Source organism: Phalangium opilio, unplaced genomic scaffold, assembly GCF_054372755.1.
Source record: "Phalangium opilio isolate 3A_F unplaced genomic scaffold, DU_Popi_V2 ptg000329l_1, whole genome shotgun sequence".
NCBI classification, from domain to species: domain Eukaryota; kingdom Metazoa; phylum Arthropoda; class Arachnida; order Opiliones; family Phalangiidae; genus Phalangium; species Phalangium opilio.
The window spans coordinates 10,642,623-10,668,605 of NW_028324226.1; the positions used below are offsets into that span (position 1 = coordinate 10,642,623).

At 45.5% G+C, this 25,983-nt stretch overlaps 2 non-coding genes across 2 annotated transcripts; one reads left to right on the plus strand and one right to left on the minus strand.

The window, feature by feature from the left end:
• The first annotated feature begins 10,840 nt into the window (after positions 1-10,840).
• Positions 10,841-10,913, plus strand: TRNAN-GUU (transfer RNA asparagine (anticodon GUU)). The gene has a single exon. It is a non-coding gene; the product is annotated as a tRNA-Asn (tRNA).
• A 9,919-nt stretch (positions 10,914-20,832) lies between these two features.
• Positions 20,833-20,905, minus strand: TRNAY-GUA (transfer RNA tyrosine (anticodon GUA)). Its single transcript has one exon. It is a non-coding gene; the product is annotated as a tRNA-Tyr (tRNA).
• Positions 20,906-25,983: the final 5,078 nt, after the last annotated feature.

Here is a 25,983-nt window from a genome sequence, read left to right on the forward strand (position 1 = left end):
ACCCACTATCTCACTCGTTTAGCTAACCCACTATCTCACTCGTTTAGCTAGCCCACCCTCTCACTCGTTTAGGTAACCCACCCTCTCACTCGTTTAGCTAACCCACCGTCTCACTCGTTTAGCTAACCCACCCTCTCACTCGTTTAGCTAGCCCACCCTCTCACTCGTTTAGCTAGCCCACCATCTCACTCGTTTAACTAACCCACCCTCTCACTCGTTTAGCTAACCCACCCTCTCACTCGTTTAGCTAACCCACCCTCTCACTCGTTTAGCTAACCCACCCTCTCACATGTTTAGCTAACCTACCCTCTCACTCGTTTAGCTAACCCACCCTCTCACTCGTTTAGCTATCTCACCCTAGAGATACGGGGATGTCCTTTGAGTATGCTTTATTTCAATTTGTCCCCCATCCAACCATACTAAGGTTAGGAGTACGACAAACGGGGGCCAAGTAATTAAGCAAAACGTAAACAAACAACCCACCCTCTCATTCGTTTAGCTTGGATTTTTTTTATCTGATCAAATGAGATATCCCTGATTCTACTTTTAAAACGTCATGCAACTAAGACTATAAATAATTACATCAAAATCCCAAATATATAGGACTTTAAAGGACGATTTGTGAAATTGTAGGTTAAAAATATGGGACTTTAAAGGACGATTTGTGAAATTGTAGGGTAAAATAGGATACTTTCTAAAATGGAGGATTTTATTGGAATTATAGGACCTCTGGGTTTAAGTGCGTGTACGTTTTTAAAAGCTTCGATATAGAGAAACTTCTTTCTGCCAAAGCGTTGGCACGACAAGACGCAGACGATTAAGATGCAAACTTGCGAAAATAGACTATGTTTCGTCGTGCAAACTTTCTTGCTGCCATCGAAGAAAAAAAATCACAAGTTTTTTTCTTCAAGATACAAAATCCGTGACAACGATTTCTTATTGAAAATTGAATTTTAACAGTTTTTTGATTGAATATCGTTACATTTGCTCGAATTAAAGCAAAATGTACAAAAATAACGGCTTCAGTGGTTATATTTGAAAATAGTTAAGAAATACTCAAAAATATGCTTCTCTGGCCGTGAAACGTCGATTTTGAAAATGTTAAGAAAAATCGAGGTACATTTTTATTTATTTTTCAAAAGAGATGAAATCTCTTTTAAGGAGTATTTTATAGGGAATTAAGCTGAATTCTATCAACAATTTTTCCAAAAAAAAATCCATTCAAAAGTGTACCGAAAAAATCGCATGTTTTTCTTCTTCTAGATACAAAATCCGTGAAATCGATTTCTTGTTGAAAATTGAATTTTAACAGTTTTTTGAATGAATATCGTTACATTTGCTTGAATTAAAGAAAAAAGTACAAAAATAACGGCTTCAGTGGTTATATTTGAAAATAGTGAAGAAATACTCAAAATATGCTTCTCTGGCCGTGAAACGTCGATTTTGAAAATGTTATGAAAAATCGAGGTACATTTTTATTTATTGCTCAATCGCGATGAAATCACTTTTAATGAGTATTTTATAGGGATTAAGCTGAATTCGGTCAAAAATTTGTCCAGAAAAAATGCATTCAAAAATGTACCGAAAAAATCTTATATTTTTGTTTTTCTAGATCCAAAATCCGTGACTACGATTTCTTATTGAAAATTGAATTTTAACAGTTTTTTGATTGAATATCGTTATATTTGCTTGAATTAAAGCAAAATGTACAAAAATAACGGCTTCAGTGGTTATATTTGAAAATAGTGAAGAAATACTCAAAAATAAATTAAATGTTCGTCAGGTATTGTGGAAAAACTTTGGCTTTTTACGTTACATCTGAAACCCCACAACACCGCTCCCTGGTGTGCTCGAACCACCAACCTTTCGGTTAACAGTTGAACGAGCAAACCATTGCGCCACGGAAGCCCAAAAATAAAATGGTCGTCAGGTATTGTGGAAAAATTATGTTTTTTTACGCTACATCTGAGACGCCACAACACCGCTCCCGGGTGGGCTTGAATAACCAACCTTTCGGTTAACGGCCGAACGCGCTAACCGTTGAGCCCGGAAGCTCAGAAATTAAATGGTCGTCAGGTATTTTGGAAAAGCTTTGACTTTTTACGTAACTTCTAAAACTTCACACCATCGTTCCCGGGTGGGCTAGAACCTCCAACCTTTCGGTTAACAGCCAAACGCGCAAACCATTGCGACACCAAAGCCCAAAAATTAAATGGTGTTCAGGTATTGTGGAAAAAATTTGACTTTACGTTACATCTGATACCTCACAACACCGCACGCGGGTGGGCTCGAACCACCAACCTTTGGTTAACAGCCGAACGCGCATAGCATTGCGCCACAGATGCTTAGAAAATAAATGGTTGTCAGGTATTTTGGACAAACTGTGGCATTTTACGTTACATCTGAGACCTTACAACACCGCTTCCGGGTGGGCTCGAACCACCAACCTTTCGGATAACAGCCGGAGGCGCTAACCATTGAGCCACGGAAGCTCAGAAATTAAATGGTCGTCAGCCATTGTGGAAAAGCTTTGACTTCTTACGTTTATTTTAAAACTTCATAGTGCTTAAAATTATGAACTGTTTCTTCTTTTATGACATCTGATTGCGATATCTTCCCGCAAAATCGTCAACAGTTCATTGAACGTCGTATTTACTTTCAGTTATTAAATTTGATCCGATAAGGTGATAATTTTCATCCGACCTAGCGCTATCTGAACGATTTCTAATCTTATATCTGTTCAGAAATCATTATAGTTTTACAGATATCCGTGTTTAACTTTATACACTAAGTATATATACAACCATTCCAGTACACATGATTTTGCGGCTTCTGCTACCAAAACGACAGCCGTGGAATTTCTAATCAAATCTTTATCTAACTACTTTTAGTGCTGGCTGGTTCCTGAAAAGTCCATTTGGAAGTAAATACAGTGATAGTTAATCATTTAAATATAAAATGACCTTTTACGCGTAATGAGCCCTTGACCAAAATTAAAGAGCACTAGCATGCGCGTGTGACTACTTGGTCCGGCTTTTAAGTAAACACTGCTAAAGTGACTAACAATATGAGGATGTTTGAACCACTATTTTAAGCTAGAACAGTCGCATGAACGAAAGGGGTATAGAGGAAATCAGTGTATAAAGTTAAACACGGATATCTGTAAAACTATAAAGATATCTGAAGAGCTATAAGATTAGAAATCGTTCAGATAGCGCTAGGTCGGATGAAAATTATCACCTTATCGGGTCAGATTTAATAACTGAAAGTAAATACGACGTTCAATGAACTGCTGACGATTTTGCGGGAAAGATATCCCATTCAGATGTCATAAAAGAAGAAACAGTTCATAACTTTAAGCACTATGAAGTTTTGAAAGTAACGTAAAAAGTCAAAGTTTTTCCACAATACCTGACAACCATTAAATTTTTGGGCTTCCGTGGCGCAATGGTTTGCGCGTTTGGCTGTTAACCGAAAGGTTAGTGGTTCGAGCACACCCGGGAGCGGTGCTGTGAGGTCTCAGATGTAACGTAAAAAGCCAAAGTCTTTCCACAATACCTGACGACCATTTAACTTTTAGGATTCCGTGGCAAGATGGTAAGCGCGTTCTGCTGTTAACCGAAAGGTTGGTGGTTCGAGCCCACCCGGGAACGTTGGTGTGAAGTTTTATAAGTAACGTAAGAATTCAAAGCTTTTCCACGATACCTGACGACCATTCAATTTCTGAGCTTTCGTGGCTCAATGGTTAGCGCGTTTAGCTGTTAACCGAAAGGATATTGGTTCGGGCCCAACCGGGAACGATGGTGTGAAGATTTAGAAGTAACGTAAAAAGTCAAAGCTATTCCTTAATACCGGACGACCATTTAATTTCTGAGCTTCCATGGCACAATGGTTAGCGCGTTCGGTTGTTAACCGAAAGGTTGGTGGTTCGAGCCCACCCGGGAGCGGTGTTGTGAGGTGTCAGATGTAACGCAAAAAGTCAAAGCTTTTCCACAATACCTGACGACCATTTAATTTTTAGGATTCCGTGGCGCGATGGTAAGCGCGTTCGGCTTTTAACCGAAAGGTTGGTGTTTCGAGCCTACCCGGGAACGATGGTGTGAAGTTTTAGAAGTAACGTAAAAAGTCAAAGCTATTCCACAATACCGGACGACCATTTAAATTCTGAGCTTCCATGGCACAATGGTTAGCGCGTTCGCTTGTAAGCGAAAGGTTAGTGGTTCGAGCCCACCCGGGAACGTTGGTGTGAAGTTTTATATGTAACGTACGAAGTCAAAGCTTTTCCACAATACCTGACGACCATTTAATTTCTGAGCTTCCGTGGCTCAATGGTTAGCGCCTCCGGCTGTTATCCGAAAGGTTGGTGGTTCGAGCCCACCCGGAAGCGGTGTTGTGAGGTTACAGATGTAGCGTAAAAAGTCAAAGTTTTTTCACAATACCTGAACACCATTTGATTTTTGGGCTTCCGTGTCGCAATGGTTTGCGCGTTTGGCTGTTAACCGAAAGGTTGGAGGTTCGAGCCCACCCGGGAACGATGGTGTGAAGTTTTGTAAGTAACGTAAAAAGGCAATGCTTTTCCAAAATACCTAACGACCGTTTACTTTCTGAGCTTCCGTGGCTCAACGGTTAGCGCGTTCGTCCCTTAACCGAAAGGTTGGTGGTTCAAGCCCACCCGGGAGCGGTATTGTGGGGTCTCGGATGTAGCGTAAAAAACATAATTTTTCCACAATACCTGACGACCATTTAATTTTTGGGCTTCCGTTGCGCAATGGTTTGCGCGTTTGGCTGTTAACCGAAAGGTTGGTGGTTCGAGCACACCCGGGAGCGTTGGTGTGAAGTTTTATAAGTAACGTAAGAAGTCAAAGCTTTTCGCCCACCCGGGAGCGGAGTTGTGAGGCCTCAGATGTAAAATAAAAGTCAAAGTTTTTCCACAATACCTCCGATCATTTAATTTCTGAGTTTCCGTGGCGCAATGGTTAGCGCGTTCGGCTGTTAACCGAAAGGTTGGTGGTTCAATCCCACCCGGGAGCGGTGTTGTGTTGTGTCAGATGTAACGTAAAAAGTCAAAGTTGTTCTACAATACCTGACGACAATTTATTTTCTAAACTTCCGTGGCACAATGGTTAGCGCGTTCGGCTGTTAACCGAAAGATTGCTAGTTCGAGCCCACCCGGGAACGTTGGTGTGTTTTGGTATAAATAACGTAAAAAGTCAAAGTTTTTCCATAATTCCTGACGACCATTTAATTCTTGGGCTTCCGTTGCTCAATGGTTAGCGCGTTGGCTGTTAACCGAAAGGTTGGTGGTTCGAGCCCATCCGGGAGCGGTGTTGTGTTGTCTCAGATGTAACGTAAAAAGTCAAAGTTTTTCTACAATACCTGACGACAATTTATTTTCTAAACTTCCGTGGCACAATGGTTAGCGCGTTCGGTTGTTAACCGAAAGATTGCTAGTTCGAGCCCACCCGGGAACGTTGGTGTGTTTTGGTAAAAATAACGAAAAAAGTCAAAGTTTTTCCATAAACCCTGACGACCATTTAATTTTTAGGATTCCGTGGCGCAATGGTTAGCGCGTTCAGCTGTTAATCTAAAGGTTGGTGGTTCGAGCCCACCCGGGAGCGGTGTTGTGATGTGTCAGATGTAACGTAAAAAGTCAAAGTTTTTCTACAATACCTGACGACAATTTATTTTCTAAACTTCCGTGGCACAATGGTTAGCGCGTTCGGCTGTTAACCGAAAGATTGCTAGTTCGAGCTCACCCGGGAACGTTGGTGTGTTTTGTGATAAATAACGTAAAAAGTCAAAGTTTTTCCATAATACCTGACGACCATTTAATTTTCTGGCTTCCGTGACGCAATGGTTAGCGCGTTCAGTTGTTAGTAAAAAGGTTGGTGGTTTGAGCCCAACCGGGAGCGGAGTTGTGTTGTGTCAGATGTAACATAAAAAGTCAAAGTTTTTCCACAATACCTGCCGATCATTTAATTTCTGAGTTTCCGTGGCTCAATGGCTAGCGCGTTCGGCTGTTAACCGAAAGGTTGGTGGCGAGCCCACCCGGGAGCGGAGTTGTGAGGCCTCAGATGTAAAATAAAAGTCAAAGTTTTTCCACAATACCTCCGATCATTTAATTTCTGAGTTTCCGTGGCGCAATGGTTAGCGCGTTCGGCTGTTAACCGAAAGGTTGGTGGTTCAATCCCACCCGGAAGCGGTGTTGTGAGGTTACAGATGTAGCGTAAAAAGTCAAAGTTTTTTCACAATACCTGAACACCATTTGATTTTTGGGCTTCCGTGTCGCAATGGTTTGCGCGTTTGGCTGTTAACCGAAAGGTTGGAGGTTCGAGCCCACCCGGGAACGATGGTGTGAAGTTTTGTAAGTAACGTAAAAAGGCAATGCTTTTCCAAAATACCTAACGACCGTTTACTTTCTGAGCTTCCGTGGCTCAACGGTTAGCGCGTTCGTCCCTTAACCGAAAGGTTGGTGGTTCAAGCCCACCCGGGAGCGGTATTGTGGGGTCTCGGATGTAGCGTAAAAAACATAATTTTTCCACAATACCTGACGACCATTTAATTTTTGGGCTTCCGTTGCGCAATGGTTTGCGCGTTTGGCTGTTAACCGAAAGGTTGGTGGTTCGAGCACACCCGGGAGCGTTGGTGTGAAGTTTTATAAGTAACGTAAGAAGTCAAAGCTTTTCGCCCACCCGGGAGCGGAGTTGTGAGGCCTCAGATGTAAAATAAAAGTCCAAGTTTTTCCACAATACCTCCGATCATTTAATTTCTGAGTTTCCGTGGCGCAATGGTTAGCGCGTTCGGCTGTTAACCGAAAGGTTGGTGGTTCAATCCCACCCGGGAGCGGTGTTGTGTTGTGTCAGATGTAACGTAAAAAGTCAAAGTTGTTCTACAATACCTGACGACAATTTATTTTCTAAACTTCCGTGGCACAATGGTTAGCGCGTTCGGCTGTTAACCGAAAGATTGCTAGTTCGAGCCCACCCGGGAACGTTGGTGTGTTTTGGTATAAATAACGTAAAAAGTCAAAGTTTTTCCATAATATCTGACGACCATTTAATTTTCTGGCTTCCATGACGCAATGGTTAGCGCGTTCAGTTGTTAGTAAAAAGGTTGGTGGTTCGAGCCCAACCGGGAGCGGAGTTGTGTTGTGTCAGATGTAACGTAAAAAGTCAAAGTTGTTCTACAATACCTGACGACAATTTATTTTCTAAACTTCCGTGGCACAATGGTTAGCGCGTTCGGTTGTTAACCGAAAGATTGCTAGTTCGAGCCCACCCGGGAACGTTGGTGTGTTTTGGTAAAAATAACGAAAAAAGTCAAAGTTTTTCCATAAACCCTGACGACCATTTAATTTTTAGGATTCCGTGGCGCAATGGTTAGCGCGTTCAGCTGTTAATCTAAAGGTTGGTGGTTCGAGCCCACCCGGGAGCGGTGTTGTGATGTGTCAGATGTAACGTAAAAAGTCAAAGTTTTTTTACAATACCTGACGACAATTTATTTTCTAAACTTCCGTGGCACAATGGTTAGCGCGTTCGGCTGTTAACCGAAAGATTGCTAGTTCGAGCTCACCCGGGAACGTTGGTGTGTTTTGTGATAAATAACGTAAAAAGTCAAAGTTTTTCCATAATACCTGACGACCATTTAATTTTCTGGCTTCCGTGACGCAATGGTTAGCGCGTTCAGTTGTTAGTAAAAAGGTTGGTGGTTTGAGCCCAACCGGGAGCGGAGTTGTGTTGTGTCAGATGTAACATAAAAAGTCAAAGTTTTTCCACAATACCTGCCGATCATTTAATTTCTGAGTTTCCGTGGCTCAATGGCTAGCGCGTTCGGCTGTTAACCGAAAGGTTGGTGGCGAGCCCACCCGGGAGCGGAGTTGTGAGGCCTCAGATGTAAAATAAAAGTCAAAGTTTTTCCACAATACCTCCGATCATTTAATTTCTGAGTTTCCGTGGCGCAATGGTTAGCGCGTTCGGCTGTTAACCGAAAGGTTGGTGGTTCAATCCCACCCGGAAGCGGTGTTGTGAGGTTACAGATGTAGCGTAAAAAGTCAAAGTTTTTTCACAATACCTGAACACCATTTGATTTTTGGGCTTCCGTGTCGCAATGGTTTGCGCGTTTGGCTGTTAACCGAAAGGTTGGAGGTTCGAGCCCACCCGGGAACGATGGTGTGAAGTTTTGTAAGTAACGTAAAAAGGCAATGCTTTTCCAAAATACCTAACGACCGTTTACTTTCTGAGCTTCCGTGGCTCAACGGTTAGCGCGTTCGTCCCTTAACCGAAAGGTTGGTGGTTCAAGCCCACCCGGGAGCGGTATTGTGGGGTCTCGGATGTAGCGTAAAAAACATAATTTTTCCACAATACCTGACGACCATTTAATTTTTGGGCTTCCGTTGCGCAATGGTTTGCGCGTTTGGCTGTTAACCGAAAGGTTGGTGGTTCGAGCACACCCGGGAGCGTTGGTGTGAAGTTTTATAAGTAACGTAAGAAGTCAAAGCTTTTCGCCCACCCGGGAGCGGAGTTGTGAGGCCTCAGATGTAAAATAAAAGTCCAAGTTTTTCCACAATACCTCCGATCATTTAATTTCTGAGTTTCCGTGGCGCAATGGTTAGCGCGTTCGGCTGTTAACCGAAAGGTTGGTGGTTCAATCCCACCCGGGAGCGGTGTTGTGTTGTGTCAGATGTAACGTAAAAAGTCAAAGTTGTTCTACAATACCTGACGACAATTTATTTTCTAAACTTCCGTGGCACAATGGTTAGCGCGTTCGGCTGTTAACCGAAAGATTGCTAGTTCGAGCCCACCCGGGAACGTTGGTGTGTTTTGGTATAAATAACGTAAAAAGTCAAAGTTTTTCCATAATATCTGACGACCATTTAATTTTCTGGCTTCCATGACGCAATGGTTAGCGCGTTCAGTTGTTAGTAAAAAGGTTGGTGGTTCGAGCCCAACCGGGAGCGGAGTTGTGTTGTGTCAGATGTAACGTAAAAAGTCAAAGTTGTTCTACAATACCTGACGACAATTTATTTTCTAAACTTCCGTGGCACAATGGTTAGCGCGTTCGGTTGTTAACCGAAAGATTGCTAGTTCGAGCCCACCCGGGAACGTTGGTGTGTTTTGGTAAAAATAACGAAAAAAGTCAAAGTTTTTCCATAAACCCTGACGACCATTTAATTTTTAGGATTCCGTGGCGCAATGGTTAGCGCGTTCAGCTGTTAATCTAAAGGTTGGTGGTTCGAGCCCACCCGGGAGCGGTGTTGTGATGTGTCAGATGTAACGTAAAAAGTCAAAGTTTTTTTACAATACCTGACGACAATTTATTTTCTAAACTTCCGTGGCACAATGGTTAGCGCGTTCGGCTGTTAACCGAAAGATTGCTAGTTCGAGCTCACCCGGGAACGTTGGTGTGTTTTGTGATAAATAACGTAAAAAGTCAAAGTTTTTCCATAATACCTGACGACCATTTAATTTTCTGGCTTCCGTGACGCAATGGTTAGCGCGTTCAGTTGTTAGTAAAAAGGTTGGTGGTTCGAGCCCAACCGGGAGCGGAGTTGTGTTGTGTCAGATGTAACATAAAAAGTCAAAGTTTTTCCACAATACCTGCCGATCATTTAATTTCTGAGTTTCCGTGGCTCAATGGCTAGCGCGTTCGGCTGTTAACCGAAAGGTTGGTGGCGAGCCCACCCGGGAGCGGAGTTGTGAGGCCTCAGATGTAAAATAAAAGTCAAAGTTTTTCCACAATACCTCCGATCATTTAATTTCTGAGTTTCCGTGGCGCAATGGTTAGCGCGTTCGGCTGTTAACCGAAAGGTTGGTGGTTCAATCCCACCCGGGAGCGGTGTTGTGTTGTGTCAGATGTAACGTAAAAAGTCAAAGTTGTTCTACAATACCTGACGACAATTTATTTTCTAAACTTCCGTGGCACAATGGTTAGCGCGTTCGGCTGTTAACCGAAAGATTGCTAGTTCGAGCCCACCCGGGAACGTTGGTGTGTTTTGGTATAAATAACGTAAAAAGTCAAAGTTTTTCCATAATTCCTGACGACCATTTAATTCTTGGGCTTCCGTTGCTCAATGGTTAGCGCGTTGGCTGTTAACCGAAAGGTTGGTGGTTCGAGCCCATCCGGGAGCGGTGTTGTGTTGTCTCAGATGTATCGTAAAAAGTCAAAGTTTTTCTACAATACCTGACGACAATTTATTTTCTAAACTTCCGTGGCAAAATGGTTAGCGCGTTCGGCTGTTAACCGAAAGATTGCTAGTTCGAGCCCACACGGGAACGTTGGAGGGTTTTGTGATAAATAACGTAAAAAGTCAAAGTTTTTCCATAATACCTGACGACCATTTAATTTTCTGGCTTCCATGACGCAATGGTTAGCGCGTTCAGTTGTTAGTAAAAAGGTTGGTGGTTCGAGCCCAACCGGGAGCGGAGTTGTGTTGTGTCAGATGTAACGTAAAAAGTCAAAGTTGTTCTACAATACCTGACGACAATTTATTTTCTAAACTTCCGTGGCACAATGGTTAGCGCGTTCGGTTGTTAACCGAAAGATTGCTAGTTCGAGCCCACCCGGGAACGTTGGTGTGTTTTGGTAAAAATAACGTCAAAAGTCAAAGTTTTTCCATAATACCTGACGACCATTTAATTTTTGGGCTTCCGTGGCGCAATGGTTAGCGCGTTCAGCTGTTAATCAAAAGGTTGGTGGTTCGAGCCCACCCGGGAGCGGTGTTGTGTTGTGTCAGATGTAACGTAAAAAGTCGGGCCCACCCGGGAACGTTGGTGTGTTTTGGTAAAAATAACGTCAAAAGTCAAAGTTTTTCCATAATACCTGACGACCATTTAATTTTTGGGCTTCCGTGGCGCAATGGTTAGCGCGTTCGGCTGTTAACCGAAAGGTTGGTGGTTCGATCCCACCCGGGAGCGGTGTTGTGTTGTGTCAGTTGTAACGTAAAAAGTCAAAGTTTTTCTACAATACCTGACGACAATTTATTTTCTAAACTTCCGTGGCACAATGGTTAGCGCGTTCGGCTGTTAACCGAAAGATTGCTAGTTCGAGCCCACCCGGGAACGTTGGTGTGTTTTGGTAAAAATAACGAAAAAAGTCAAAGTTTTTCCATAAACCCTGACGACCATTTAATTTTTGGGATTCCGTGGCGCAATGGTTAGCGCGTTCAGCTGTTATTCAAAAGGTTGGTGGTTCGAGCCCATTCGGGAGCGGTGTTGTGAGGTTTCAAATGTATTGTTTAAATTCAGAGTTTTTCCACAATACCTGACGTACATGTAATTTTTGGGCTTCCGTGGCACAATAAATTGCGCGTTCAGCTGTTAACCGAAAGGTTGGTGGTTAGACCCTACCCGGGAGAAGTTTTGTGAGGTCTTAGATGTAGCGTAAAAAGTCAAAACTTTTCCACAATACGTGACAACCATTTAATTTCTGAGCTTCCGTGGCTCAATGGTTAGCGCGTTCGGCTGTTAACCAATAGGTTGGTGGTTAGAGCCCACCCGGGAGCGGTGTTGTGGGATCTCAAATGTCACGTATAAAGCCAAAGTTTTTCCACAATACCTGACGACCAAATAATTTTTGGGCTTCCTTTGCGCAATGGGTAGCGCGCTCTGCTGTTATTCAAAAGGTTGGTGGTTCGAGCCCATTCGGGAGCGGTGTTGTGAGGTCTCAATTGTAACGTTTAAATTCAGAGTTTTTCCACAATACCTGACGAACATGTAATTTTTGGGCTTCCGTGGCTCAATGGTTAGCGCGTTCGGCTGTTAACCAATAGGTTGGTGGTTCGAGCCCACCCGGGAGCGGTGTTGTGGGGTCTTAGATGTAGCGTAAAAAGTCAAAACCTTTCCACAATACGTGACAACCATTTAGTTTCTGAGCTTCCGTGGCTCAATGGTTAGCGCGTTCGGCTGTTAACCAATAGGTTGGTGGTTCGAGCCCACACGGGAGCGGTGTTGTGGGATCTCAAATGTCACGTATAAAGCGAAAGTTTTTCCACAATACCTGACGACCATATTATTTTTGGGCTTCGGTGGCGCAATGGTTAGCGCACTCCGCTGTTATTCAAAAGGTTGGTGGTTCGAGCCCACCCGGGAGCGGTGTTGGTTGTCACGTATTGTGGAAAAGTTTTGACTTTTTACGCTACATCTGAGACCCCACAACACCTCTCCCGGGTGGGCTCGAACCTTCAACCTTTCGATTAACAGCTGAACGCGCTAATCATTGCGCCACGGAAGCTCAAAAATTAAATGTTCGTCAGGTATTGTGGAAAAACTCTGACATTTTACGTTACATCTGAGACCTCACAACACCGCTCCCGGATGGGCTCGAACCACCAACCTATTGGTTAACAACCGAACGCGCTAACCATTGACCCACGGAAGCTCAGAAATTAAATGGTTGTCACGTATTGTGGAAAAGTTTTGACTTTTTACGCTACATCTGAGACCCCACAACACCTCTCCCGGGTGGGCTCGAACCTTCAACCTTTCGATTAACAGCTGAACGCGCTAATCATTGCGCCACGGAAGCTCAAAAATTAAATGTTCGTCAGGTATTGTGGAAAAACTCTGACATTTTACGTTACATCTGAGACCTCACAACACCGCTCCCGGATGGGCTCGAACCACCAACCTATTGGTTAACAGCCGAACGCGCTAACCATTGAGCCACGGAAGCTCAGAAATTAAATGGTTGTCACGTATTGTGGAAAAGTTTTGACTTTTTACGCTACATCTGAGGACCCACAACACCTCTCCAGGGTGGGCTCGAACCTTCAACCTTTCGATTAACAGCTGAACGCGCTAATCATTGCGCCACGGAAGCTCAATAATTAAATGTTCGTCAGGTATTGTGGAAAAACTCTGACATTTTACGTTACATCTGAGACCTCGCAACACCGCTCCCGGATGGGCTCGAACCACCAACCTATTGGTTAACAGCCTAACGCGCTAACCATTGCGCCACGGAAGCCCAAAAATTAAATGTTCGTCAGGTGTTGTGGAAAAAACCTTGACTTTTTACGTCACATCTGAGACGTCACAACACCGCTCCCGGATGGGCTCGAACCACCAACCTATTGGTTAACAGCTGAACGCGCTAATCATTGCGCCACGGAAGCCCAAAAATTAAATGTTCGTCAGGTATTGTGGAAAAACTCTGACATTTTACGTTACATCTGAGACGTCACAACACCGCTCCCGGATGGGCTCGAACCACCAACCTATTGGTTAACAGCCGAACGCGCTAACCATTGAGCCACGGAAGCTCAGAAATTATATGGTTGTCACGTATTGTGGAAAAGTTTTGACTTTTTACGCTACATCTGAGACCCCACAACACCTCTCCCGGGTGGGCTCGAACCTTCAACCTTTCGATTAACAGCTGAACGCGCTAATCATTGCGCCACGGAAGCCCAAAAATTAAATGTTCGTCAGGTATTGTGGAAAAACTCTGACATTTTACGTTACATCTGAGACGTCACAACACCGCTCCCGGATGGGCTCGAACCACCAACCTATTGGTTAACAACCGAACGCGCTAACCATTGACCCACGGAAGCTCAGAAATTAAATGGTTGTCACGTATTGTGGAAAAGTTTTGACTTTTTACGCTACATCTGAGACCCCACAACACCTCTCCCGGGTGGGCTCGAACCTTCAACCTTTCGATTAACAGCTGAACGCGCTAATCATTGCGCCACGGAAGCTCAAAAATTAAATGTTCGTCAGGTATTGTGGAAAAACTCTGACATTTTACGTTACATCTGAGACCTCACAACACCGCTCCCGGATGGGCTCGAACCACCAACCTATTGGTTAACAGCCGAACGCGCTAACCATTGCGCCACGGAAGCCCAAAAATTAAATGGTCGTCAGGTGTTGTGGAAAAAACCTTGACTTTTTACGTCACATCTGAGACGTCACAACACCGCTCCCAGATGGGCTCGAACCACCAACCTATTGGTTAACAGCCGAACGCGCTAACCATTGAGCCACGGAAGCTCAGAAATTAAATGGTTGTCACGTATTGTGGAAAAGTTTTGACTTTTTACGCTACATCTGAGGACCCACAACACCTCTCCAGGGTGGGCTCGAACCTTCAACCTTTCGATTAACAGCTGAACGCGCTAATCATTGCGCCACGGAAGCTCAATAATTAAATGTTCGTCAGGTATTGTGGAAAAACTCTGACATTTTACGTTACATCTGAGACCTCGCAACACCGCTCCCGGATGGGCTCGAACCACCAACCTATTGGTTAACAGCCTAACGCGCTAACCATTGCGCCACGGAAGCCCAAAAATTAAATGTTCGTCAGGTGTTGTGGAAAAAACCTTGACTTTTTACGTCACATCTGAGACGTCACAACACCGCTCCCGGATGGGCTCGAACCACCAACCTATTGGTTAACAGCTGAACGCGCTAATCATTGCGCCACGGAAGCCCAAAAATTAAATGTTCGTCAGGTATTGTGGAAAAACTCTGACATTTTACGTTACATCTGAGACGTCACAACACCGCTCCCGGATGGGCTCGAACCACCAACCTATTGGTTAACAGCCGAACGCGCTAACCATTGAGCCACGGAAGCTCAGAAATTATATGGTTGTCACGTATTGTGGAAAAGTTTTGACTTTTTACGCTACATCTGAGACCCCACAACAACTCTCCCGGGAGGGCTCGAACCTTCAACCTTTCGATTAACAGCTGAACGCGCTAATCATTGCGCCACGGAAGCCCAAAAATTAAATGTTCGTCAGGTATTGTGGAAAAACCTTGACTTTTTACGTCACATCTGAGACCTCACAACACCGCTCCCGGATGGGCTCGAACCACCAACCTATTGGTTAACAACCGAACGCGCTAACCATTGACCCACGGAAGCTCAGAAATTAAATGGTTGTCACGTATTGTGGAAAAGTTTTGACTTTTTACGCTACATCTGAGACCCCACAACACCTCTCCCGGGTGGGCTCGAACCTTCAACCTTTCGATTAACAGCTGAACGCGCTAATCATTGCGCCACGGAAGCTCAAAAATTAAATGTTCGTCAGGTATTGTGGAAAAACTCTGACATTTTACGTTACATCTGAGACCTCACAACACCGCTCCCGGATGGGCTCGAACCACCAACCTATTGGTTAACAGCCGAACGCGCTAACCATTGAGCCACGGAAGCTCAGAAATTAAATGGTTGTCACGTATTGTGGAAAAGTTTTGACTTTTTACGCTACATCTGAGGACCCACAACACCTCTCCCGGGTGGGCTCGAACCTTCAACCTTTCGATTAACAGCTGAACGCGCTAATCATTGCGCCACGGAAGCTCAATAATTAAATGTTCGTCAGGTATTGTGGAAAAACTCTGACATTTTACGTTACATCTGAGACCTCGCAACACCGCTCCCGGATGGGCTCGAACCACCAACCTATTGGTTAACAGCCTAACGCGCTAACCATTGCGCCACGGAAGCCCAAAAATTAAATGTTCGTCAGGTGTTGTGGAAAAAACCTTGACTTTTTACGTCACATCTGAGACGTCACAACACCGCTCCCGGATGGGCTCGAACCACCAACCTATTGGTTAACAGCTGAACGCGCTAATCATTGCGCCACGGAAGCCCAAAAATTAAATGTTCGTCAGGTATTGTGGAAAAACTCTGACATTTTACGTTACATCTGAGACGTCACAACACCGCTCCCGGATGGGCTCGAACCACCAACCTATTGGTTAACAGCCGAACGCGCTAACCATTGAGCCACGGAAGCTCAGAAATTATATGGTTGTCACGTATTGTGGAAAAGTTTTGACTTTTTACGCTACATCTGAGACCCCACAACAACTCTCCCGGGAGGGCTCGAACCTTCAACCTTTCGATTAACAGCTGAACGCGCTAATCATTGCGCCACGGAAGCCCAAAAATTAAATGTTCGTCAGGTATTGTGGAAAAACCTTGACTTTTTACGTCACATCTGAGACCTCACAACACCGCTCCCGGATGGGCTCGAACCACCAACCTATTGGTTAAAAACCGAACGCGCTAACCATTGACCCACGGAAGCTCAGAAATTAAATGGTTGTCACGTATTGTGGAAAAGTTTTGACTTTTTACGCTACATCTGAGACCCCACAACACCTCTCCCGGGTGGGCTCGAACCTTCAACCTTTCGATTAACAGCTGAACGCGCTAATCATTGCGCCACGGAAGCTCAAAAATTAAATGTTCGTCAGGTATTGTGGAAAAACTCTGACATTTTACGTTACATCTGAGACCTCACAACACCGCTCCCGGATGGGCTCGAACCACCAACCTATTGGTTAACAGCCTAACGCGCTAACCATTGCGAAACGGAAGCCCAAAAATTAAATGTTCGTCAGGTGTTGTGGAAAAAACCTTGACTTTTTACGTCACATCTGAGACGTCACAACACCGCTCCCGGATGGGCTCGAACCACCAACCTATTGGTTAACAGCCGAACGCGCTAACCATTGAGCCACGGAAGCCCAAAAGTTAAATGCTCGTCAGGTATTGTGTAAAAACCTTGACTTTTTACGTCACATCTGAGACCTCACAACACCGCTCCCGGATGGGCTCGAACCACCAACCTATTGGTTAACAGCCGAACGCGCTAACCATTGAGCCACGTAAGCTCAGAAATTAAATGGTTCTCACGTATTGTGGAAAAGTTTTGACTTTTTACGCTACATCTGAGACCCCACAACACCTCTCGATGGTGGGCTTGAACCACCAACCTTTCGATTAACAGCTGAACGCGCTAATCATTGCGCCACGGAAGCCCAAAAATTCAATGTTCGTCAGGTATTGTGGAAAAACTCTGACATTTTATGTTACATCTGAGACGTCACAACACCGCTCCCGGGAGGGCTCAAACCACCAGTCTTTTGAATAGCAGCCGAACGCGCTAACCATTGAGCCACGGAAGCCCATTTGTTAAATGCTCATCAGGTATTGTGTAAAAACCTTGACTTTGTACGTCACATCTGAGACCTCACAACACCGCTCCCGGATGGGCTCGAACCACCAACCTATTGGTTAACAGCCGAACGCGCTAACCATTGAGCCACTGAAGCTCAGAAATTAAATGGTTGTCACGTATTGTGGAAAAGTTTTGACTTTTTACGCTACATCTGAGACCCCACAATACCTCTCCCGGGTGGGCTCGAACCTTCAACCTTTCGATTAACAGCTGAACGCGCTAATCATTGCGCCACGGAAGCCCAAAAATTAAATGGTCGTCAGGTGTTGTGGCAAAACTTTTGCTTTCTACGTTACATTTGAGATCCCACACCACCGCTTCCGGGTGGGCTCGAACCACCAACCTATTGGTTAACAGCCGAACGCGCTAACCAATGAGCCACGGAAGCTCAGAAATTAAATGGTTGTCACGTATTGTGGATAAGTTTTGACTTTTTACACTACGTCTGAGACCCCACAACACCTCTTCCGGGTGGGCTCGAACCACCAGCCTTTCGATTAACAGTTGAACGCGCTAATAATTGCGCCACGGAAGCCCGAAAATTAAATGTTCGTCAGGTATTGTGGAAAAACTCTGACATTTTACGTTACATCTGAGACGTCACAACAGCGCTCCCGGATGGGCTCGAACCACCAACCTTTCGGTTAACAACTGAACGCGCTGACCATTGCGCCACGGAAGCCCAAAAATTAAATGGTCGTCAGGTATTGTGTAAAATCCTAGACTTTTTACGTCACATCTGAGACCTCACAACACCGCTCCCGGATGGGCTCGAACCACCAACCTATTGGTTAACAGCCGTACGCGCTAACCATTGTGCCACGGAAGCTCAGAAATTAAATGGTTGTCAGGTATTGTGGATAAGTTATGACTTATTACGTTACATCTGAGACCCTACAACACCTCTCCCGGTTGGGCTCGAACCACCAACCTTTCGGTTAACAGCCGAACGCGCTAACCATTGCGCCACGGAAGCCCAAAAATTAAATGGTCGTCAGGTATTGTGGAAAAAACTTGACTTTTTACGTCACATCTGAGACGTCACAACACCGCTCCCGGATGGGCTCGAACCACCAACCTATTGGTTAACAGCCGAACGCGCTAACCATAGCGCAACGGAAGCCCAAATATTAAATGGTCGTCAGGTATTGAGGTAAAACTTTGACTTTTTACTTCACATCTGAGACCTCACAACACCGCTCCCGGATGGGCTCGAACCACCAACCTTTCGATTAACAGCTGAACGCGCTAACCATTGCGCCACGGAAGCCCAAAAATTAAATGCTCGTCAAGTATTGTGGCAAAACCCTGACATTTTACGTTACATCTGAGACGTCACAACACCGCTCCCGGGAGGGATCGAACCACCAACCTATTGGTTAACAACCGAACGCGCTAACCATTGCGCCACGGACGCCCAAAAATTAAATGGTCGTCAGGTATTGTGGGAAAACTTTGGGTTTTTACGTTACATTAGAGATCCCACAACACCGCTCCCGGGTGGGCTCGAACCACCAACCTTTCGGTTAACAGCCGAACGCGCTAACCATAGCGCAACGGAAGCCCAAATATTAAATGGTCGTCAGGTGCTGTGGAAAAACTATGACATTTATGTTACATCTGAGACCTCACAACACCGCTCCCGGATGGGCTCGAACCACCGCCCTATTGGTTAACAGCCGAACGCGCTAACCATTGAGCCACGGAAGCTCAGAAATTAAATGGTTGTCACGTAATGTGGAAAAGTTTTGACTTTTTACGCTACATCTGAGACCCCACAACACCTCTCCCGGGTGGGCTCGAACCTTCAACCTTTCGATTAACAGCTGATCGCGCTAATCATTGCGCCACGGAAGCCCAAAAATTAAATGGTCGTCAGGTATTGTGGAAAAACTTTGGCTTTCTACGTTACGTTTGAGATCCCACAACGCCGCTCCCGGGTGGGCTCGAACCACTAACCTATTGGTTAACAGCTGAACGCGCTAACCATTGCGCCACGGAAGCCCAAAAATTAAATGCTCGTCAGGTATTGTGTAAAAACCTTGACTTTTTACGTCACATCTGAGACCTCACAACACCGCTCCCGGTTGGGCTCGAACCACCAACCTTTCGGTTAACAGCCGAACGCGCTAACCATTGCGCCACGGAAGCCCAAAACTTAAATGCTCGTCAGGTATTGTGTAAAAACCTTGACTTTTTACGTCACATCTGAGACCTCACAACACCGCTCCCGGATGGGCTCGAACCACCAACCTATTGGTTAACAGCCGAACGCGCTAACCATTGAGCCACGGAAGCTCAGAAATTAAATGGTTGTCACGTATTGTGGAAAAGTTTTGACTTTTTACGCTACATCTGAGACCCCACAACACCTCTCCCGGGTGGGCTCGAACCTTCAACCTTTCGATTAACAGCTGAACGCGCTAATCATTGCGCCACGGAAGCCCAAAAGTTAAATGCTCGTCAGGTATTGTGTAAAAACCTTGACTTTTTACGTCACATCTGAGACCTCACAACACCGCTCCCGGATGGGCTCGAACCACCAACCTATTGTTTAACAGCCGAACGCGCTAACCATAGAGCCACGGAAGCTCAGAAATTAAATGGTTGTCACGTATTGTGGATAAGTTATGACTTATTACGTTACATCTGAAACCCTACAACACCGCTCCCGGATGGGCTCGAACCACCAACCTATTGGTTAACAGCCGAACGCGCTAACCATTGAGCCACGGAAGCTCAGAAATTAAATGGTTGTCACGTATTGTGGATAAGTTATGACTTATTACGTTACATCTGAAACCCTACAACACCTCTCCCGGTTGGGCTCGAACCACCAACCTTTCGGTTAACAGCCGAACGCGCTAACCATTGCGCCAAGGAAGCCCAAAAAATAAATGGTCGTCAGGTATTGTGGAAAAACTTTGGCTTTCTACGTTACATTTGAGACCCCATATCACCGCTCCCGGGTGGGCTCGAACCACCAACCTATTGGTTAACAGCCGAACGCGCTAACCATTGCGCCACGGAAGCCCAAAAACTAAATGGTCGTCAGGTATTGTGGAAAAACTTTGGTTTTCTACGTTACATTTGAGATCCCACAACACCGCTCCCGGGTGGGCTCGAACCACCAACCTATTGGTTAACAGCTGAACGCGATAACCATTGCGCAACGGAAGCCCAAAAATTAAATGCTCGTCAGGTATTGTGTAAAAACCTTGACTTTTTACGTCACATCTGAGACCTCACAACACCGCTCCCGGATGGGCTCGAACCACCAACCTATTGGTTAACAGCCCAACGCGCTAACCATTGAGCCACGGAAGCTCAGAAATTAATTGGTTGTCACGTATTGTGGAAAAGTTTTGACTTTTTACGCTATATCTGAGACCCCACAACACCTCTCCCGGGTGGGCTCGAACCTTCAACCTTTCGATTAACAGCTGAACGCGCTAATCATTGCGCCTCGGAAGCCCAAAAATTAAATGTTCGTCAGGTATTGTGGAAAAAATCTGACATTTTACGTTACATCTGAAACCTCACAACACCGCTCTTGGATGGGCTCGAACCACCAACCTATTGGTTAACAGCCGAACGCGCTAACCATTGAGCCATGGAAGTTCAGAAATTAAATGGTTGTCAGGTATTGTGGATAAGTTATGACATATTACGTTACATCTGAGACCCTACAGCACCTCTCCCGGTTGGGCTCGAACCACCAACCTTTCGGTTAACAGCCGAACGCGCTAACCATTGCGCCAAGGAAGCCAGAAAAATAAATGGTCGTCAGGTATTGTGGAAAAACTTTGGCTTTCTACGTTACATTTGAAATCCCACATCACCGCTCCCGGGTGGGCTCGAACCACCAACCTATCGGTTTACAGCCGAACGCGCTATCCATTGCGCCACGGAAGCCCAAAAACTGAATGGTCGTCAGGTATTGTGGAAAAACTTTGGCTTTCTACGTTACATTTGAGATCCCACAACACCGCTCCCGGGTGAATCGAACCACCAACCTATTGGTTAACAGCTGAACGCGCTAACCATTGCGCCACGGAAGCCCAAAAATTAAATGCTCGTCAGGTATTGTGTAAAAACCTTGACTTTTTACGTCACATCTGAGACCTCACAACACCGCTCCCGGATGGGCTCGAACCACCAACCTATTGGTTAACAGCCGAACGCGCTAACCATTGAGCCACGGAAGCTGAGAAATTAAATGGTTGTCAGGTATTGTGGATAAGTTATGACTTATTACGTTACATCTGAGACCCTACAACACCTCTCACGGTTGGGCTCGAACCACCAACCTTTCGATTAACAGCTGAACGCGCTAACCATTGCGCCACGGAAGCCCAAAAATTAAATGCTCGTCAAGTATTGTGGAAAAACTCTGACATTTTACGTTACATCTGAGACGTCACAACACCGCTCCCGGGAGGGCTCGAACCACCAACCTATTGGTTAACAGCCGAACGCTCTAACCATTGAGCCACGGAAGCCCAAAAATTAAATGTTCGTCAGGTATTGTGGAAAAACTCTGACATTTAACGTTACATCTGAGACGTCACAACACTTCTCCCGGATGGGCTCGAACCACCAACCTATTGGTTAACAGCCGAACGCGCTAACCATTGCGCCACTGAAGCCCAAAAATTAAATTTTCGTCAGGTATTGAGGTAAAACTTTGACTTTTTACTTCACATCTGAGACCTCACAACACCGCTCGCGGATGGGCTCGAACCACCAACCTTTCGGTTAACAGCCGAACGCGCTAACCATTCGCCACGGACGCCCAAAAATTAAATGCTCGTCAGGTATTGTGTAAAAACCTTGACTTTTTACGTCACATCTGATACCTCACAACACCGCTCCCGGATGGGCTCGAACCACCAACCTATTGGTTAACAGCCGAACGCGCTAACCATTGAGCCACGGAAGCTCAGAAATTAAATGGTTGTCACGTATTGTGGAAAAGTTTTGACTTTTTACGCTACATCTGAGACCCCACAACACCTCTCCCGGGTGGGCTCGAACCTTCAACCTTTCGATTAACAGCTGAACGCGCTAATCATTGCGCCACGGAAGCCCAAAAGTTAAATGCTCGTCAGGTATTGTGTAAAAACCTTGACTTTTTACGTCACATCTGAGACCTCACAACACCGCTCCCGGATGGGCTCGAACCACCAACCTATTGTTTAACAGCCGAACGCGCTAACCATAGAGCCACGGAAGCTCAGAAATTAAATGGTTGTCACGTATTGTGGATAAGTTATGACTTATTACGTTACATCTGAAACCCTACAACACCGCTCCCGGGTGGGCTCGAACCACCAACCTATTGGTTAACAGCCGAACGCGCTAACCATTGAGCCACGGAAGCTCAGAAATTAAATGGTTGTCACGTATTGTGGATAAGTTATGACTTATTACGTTACATCTGAAACCCTACAACACCTCTCCCGGTTGGGCTCGAACCACCAACCTTTCGGTTAACAGCCGAACGCGCTAACCATTGCGCCAAGGAAGCCCAAAAAATAAATGGTCGTCAGGTATTGTGGAAAAACTTTGGCTTTCTACGTTACATTTGAGACCCCACATCACCGCTCCCGGGTGGGCTCGAACCACCAACCTATTGGTTAACAGCCGAACGCGCTAACCATTGCGCCACGGAAGCCCAAAAACTAAATGGTCGTCAGGTATTGTGGAAAAACTTTGGTTTTCTACGTTACATTTGAGATCCCACAACACCGCTCCCGGGTGGGCTCGAACCACCAACCTATTGGTTAACAGCTGAACGCGATAACCATTGCGCAACGGAAGCCCAAAAATTAAATGCTCGTCAGGTATTGTGTAAAAACCTTGACTTTTTACGTCACATCTGAGACCTCACAACACCGCTCCCGGATGGGCTCGAACCACCAACCTATTGGTTAACAGCCCAACGCGCTAACCATTGAGCCACGGAAGCTCAGAAATTAAATGGTTGTCACGTATTGTGGAAAAGTTTTGACTTTTTACGCTACATCTGAGACCCCACAACACCTCTCCCGGGTGGGCTCGAACCTTCAACCTTTCGATTAACAGCTGAACGCGCTAATCATTGCGCCTCGGAAGCCCAAAAATTAAATGTTCGTCAGGTATTGTGGAAAAAATCTGACATTTTACGTTACATCTGAAACCTCACAACACCGCTCCCGGTTGGGCTCGAACCACCAACCTTTCGGTTAACAGCCGAACGCGCTAACCATTGCGCCACGGAAGCCCAAATCTTAAATGCTCGTCAGGTATTGTGTAAAAACCTTGACTTTTTACGTCACATCTGAGACCTCACAACACCGCTCCCGGATGGGCTCGAACCACCAACCTATTGGTTAACAGCTGAACGCGCTAACCATTGAGCCACGGAAGCTGAGAAATTAAATGGTTGTCAGGTATTGTGGATAAGTTATGACTTATTACGTTACATCTGAGACCCTACAACACCTCTCACGGTTGGGCTCGAACCACCAACCTTTCGATTAACAGCTGAACGCGCTAACCATTGCGCCACGGAAGCCCAAAAATTAAATGCTCGTCAAGTATTGTGGAAAAACTCTGACATTTTACGTTACATCTGAGACGTCACAACACCGCTCCCGGGAGGGCTCGAACCACCAACCTATTGGTTAACAGCCGAACGCTCTAACCATTGAGCCACGGAAGCCCAAAAATTAAATGTTCGTCAGGTATTGTGGAAAAACTCTGACATTTAACGTTACATCTGAGACGTCACAACACTTCTCCCGGATGGGCTCGAACCACCAACCTATTGGTTAACAGCCGAACACGCTAACCATTGCGCCACTGAAGCCCAAAAATTAAATTTTCGTCAGGTATTGAGGTAAAACTTTGACTTTTTACTTCACATCTGAGACCTCACAACACCGCTCGCGGATGGGCTCGAGCCACCAACCTTTCGGTTAACAGCCGAACGCGCTAACCATTCGCCACGGACGCCCAAAAATTAAATGCTCGTCAGGTATTGTGTAAAAACCTTGACTTTTTACGTCACATCTGAGACCTCACAACACCGCTCCCGGTTGGGCTCGAACCACCAACCTTTCGGTTAACAGCCGAACGCGCTAACCATTGCGCCACGGAAGCCCAAATCTTAAATGCTCGTCAGGTATTGTGTAAAAACCTTGACTTTTTACGTCACATCTGAGACCTCACAACACCGCTCCCGGATGGGCTCGAACCACCAACCTATTGGTTAACAGCCGAACGCGCTAACCATTGAGCCACGGAAGCTCAGAAATTAAATGGTTGTCACGTATTGTGGAAAAGTTTTGACTTTTTACGCTACATCTGAGACCCCACAACACCTCTCCCGGGTGGGCTCGAACCTTCAACCTTTCGATTTACAGCTGAACGCGCTAATCATTGCGCCACGGAAGCCCAAAAGTTAAATGCTCGTCAGGTATTGTGTAAAAACCTTGACTTTTTACGTCACATCTGAGACCTCACAACACCGCTCCCGGATTTGCTCGAACCACCAACCTATTGTTTAACAGCCGAACGCGCTAACCATAGAGCCACGGAAGCTCAGAAATTAAATGGTTGTCACGTATTGTGGATAAGTTATGACTTATTACGTTACATCTGAAACCCTACAACACCGCTCCCGGATGGGCTCGAACCACCAACCTATTGGTTAACAGCCGAACGCGCTAACCATTGAGCCACGGAAGCTGAGAAATTAAATGGTTGTCACGTATTGTGGATAAGTTATGACTTATTACGTTACATCTGAAACCCTACAACACCTCTCCCGGTTGGGCTCGAACCACCAACCTTTCGGTTAACAGCCGAACGCGCTAACCATTGCGCCAAGGAAGCCCAAAAAATAAATGGTCGTCAGGTATTGTGGAAAAACTTTGGCTTTCTACGTTACATTTGAGACCCCACATCACCGCTCCCGGGTGGGCTCGAACCACCAACCTATTGGTTAACAGCCGAACGCGCTAACCATTGCGCCACGGAAGCCCAAAAACTAAATGGTCGTCAGGTATTGTGGAAAAACTTTGGTTTTCTACGTTACATTTGAGATCCCACAACACCGCTCCCGGATGGGCTCGAACCACCAACCTATTGGTTAACAGCCCAACGCGCTAACCATTGAGCCACGGAAGCTCAGAAATTAAATGGTTGTCACGTATTGTGGAAATGTTTTGACTTTTTACGCTACATCTGAGACCCCACAACACCTCTCCCGGGTGGGCTCGAACCTTCAACCTTTCGATTAACAGCTGAACGCGCTAATCATTGCGCCTCGGAAGCCCAAAAATTAAATGTTCGTCAGGTATTGTGGAAAAAATCTGACATTTTACGTTACATCTGAAACCTCACAACACCGCTCTTGGATGGGCTCGAACCACCAACCTATTGGTTAACAGCCGAACGCGCTAACCATTGAGCCACGGAAGCTGAGAAATTAAATGGTTGTCAGGTATTGTGGATAAGTTATGACTTATTACGTTACATCTGAGACCCTACAACACCTCTCACGGTTGGGCTCGAACCACCAACCTTTCGATTAACAGCTGAACGCGCTAACCATTGCGCCACGGAAGCCCAAAAATTAAATGCTCGTCAAGTATTGTGGAAAAACTCTGACATTTTACGTTACATCTGAGACGTCACAACACCGCTCCCGGGAGGGCTCGAACCACCAACCTATTGGTTAACAGCCGAACGCTCTAACCATTGAGCCACGGAAGCCCAAAAATTAAATGTTCGGTAGGTATTGTGGAAAAACTCTGACATTTAACGTTACATCTGAGACGTCACAACACTTCTCCCGGATGGGCTCGAACCACCAACCTATTGGTTAACAGCCGAACGCGCTAACCATTGCGCCACTGAAGCCCAAAAATTAAATTTTCGTCAGGTATTGAGGTAAAACTTTGACTTTTTACTTCACATCTGAGACCTCACAACACCGCTCGCGG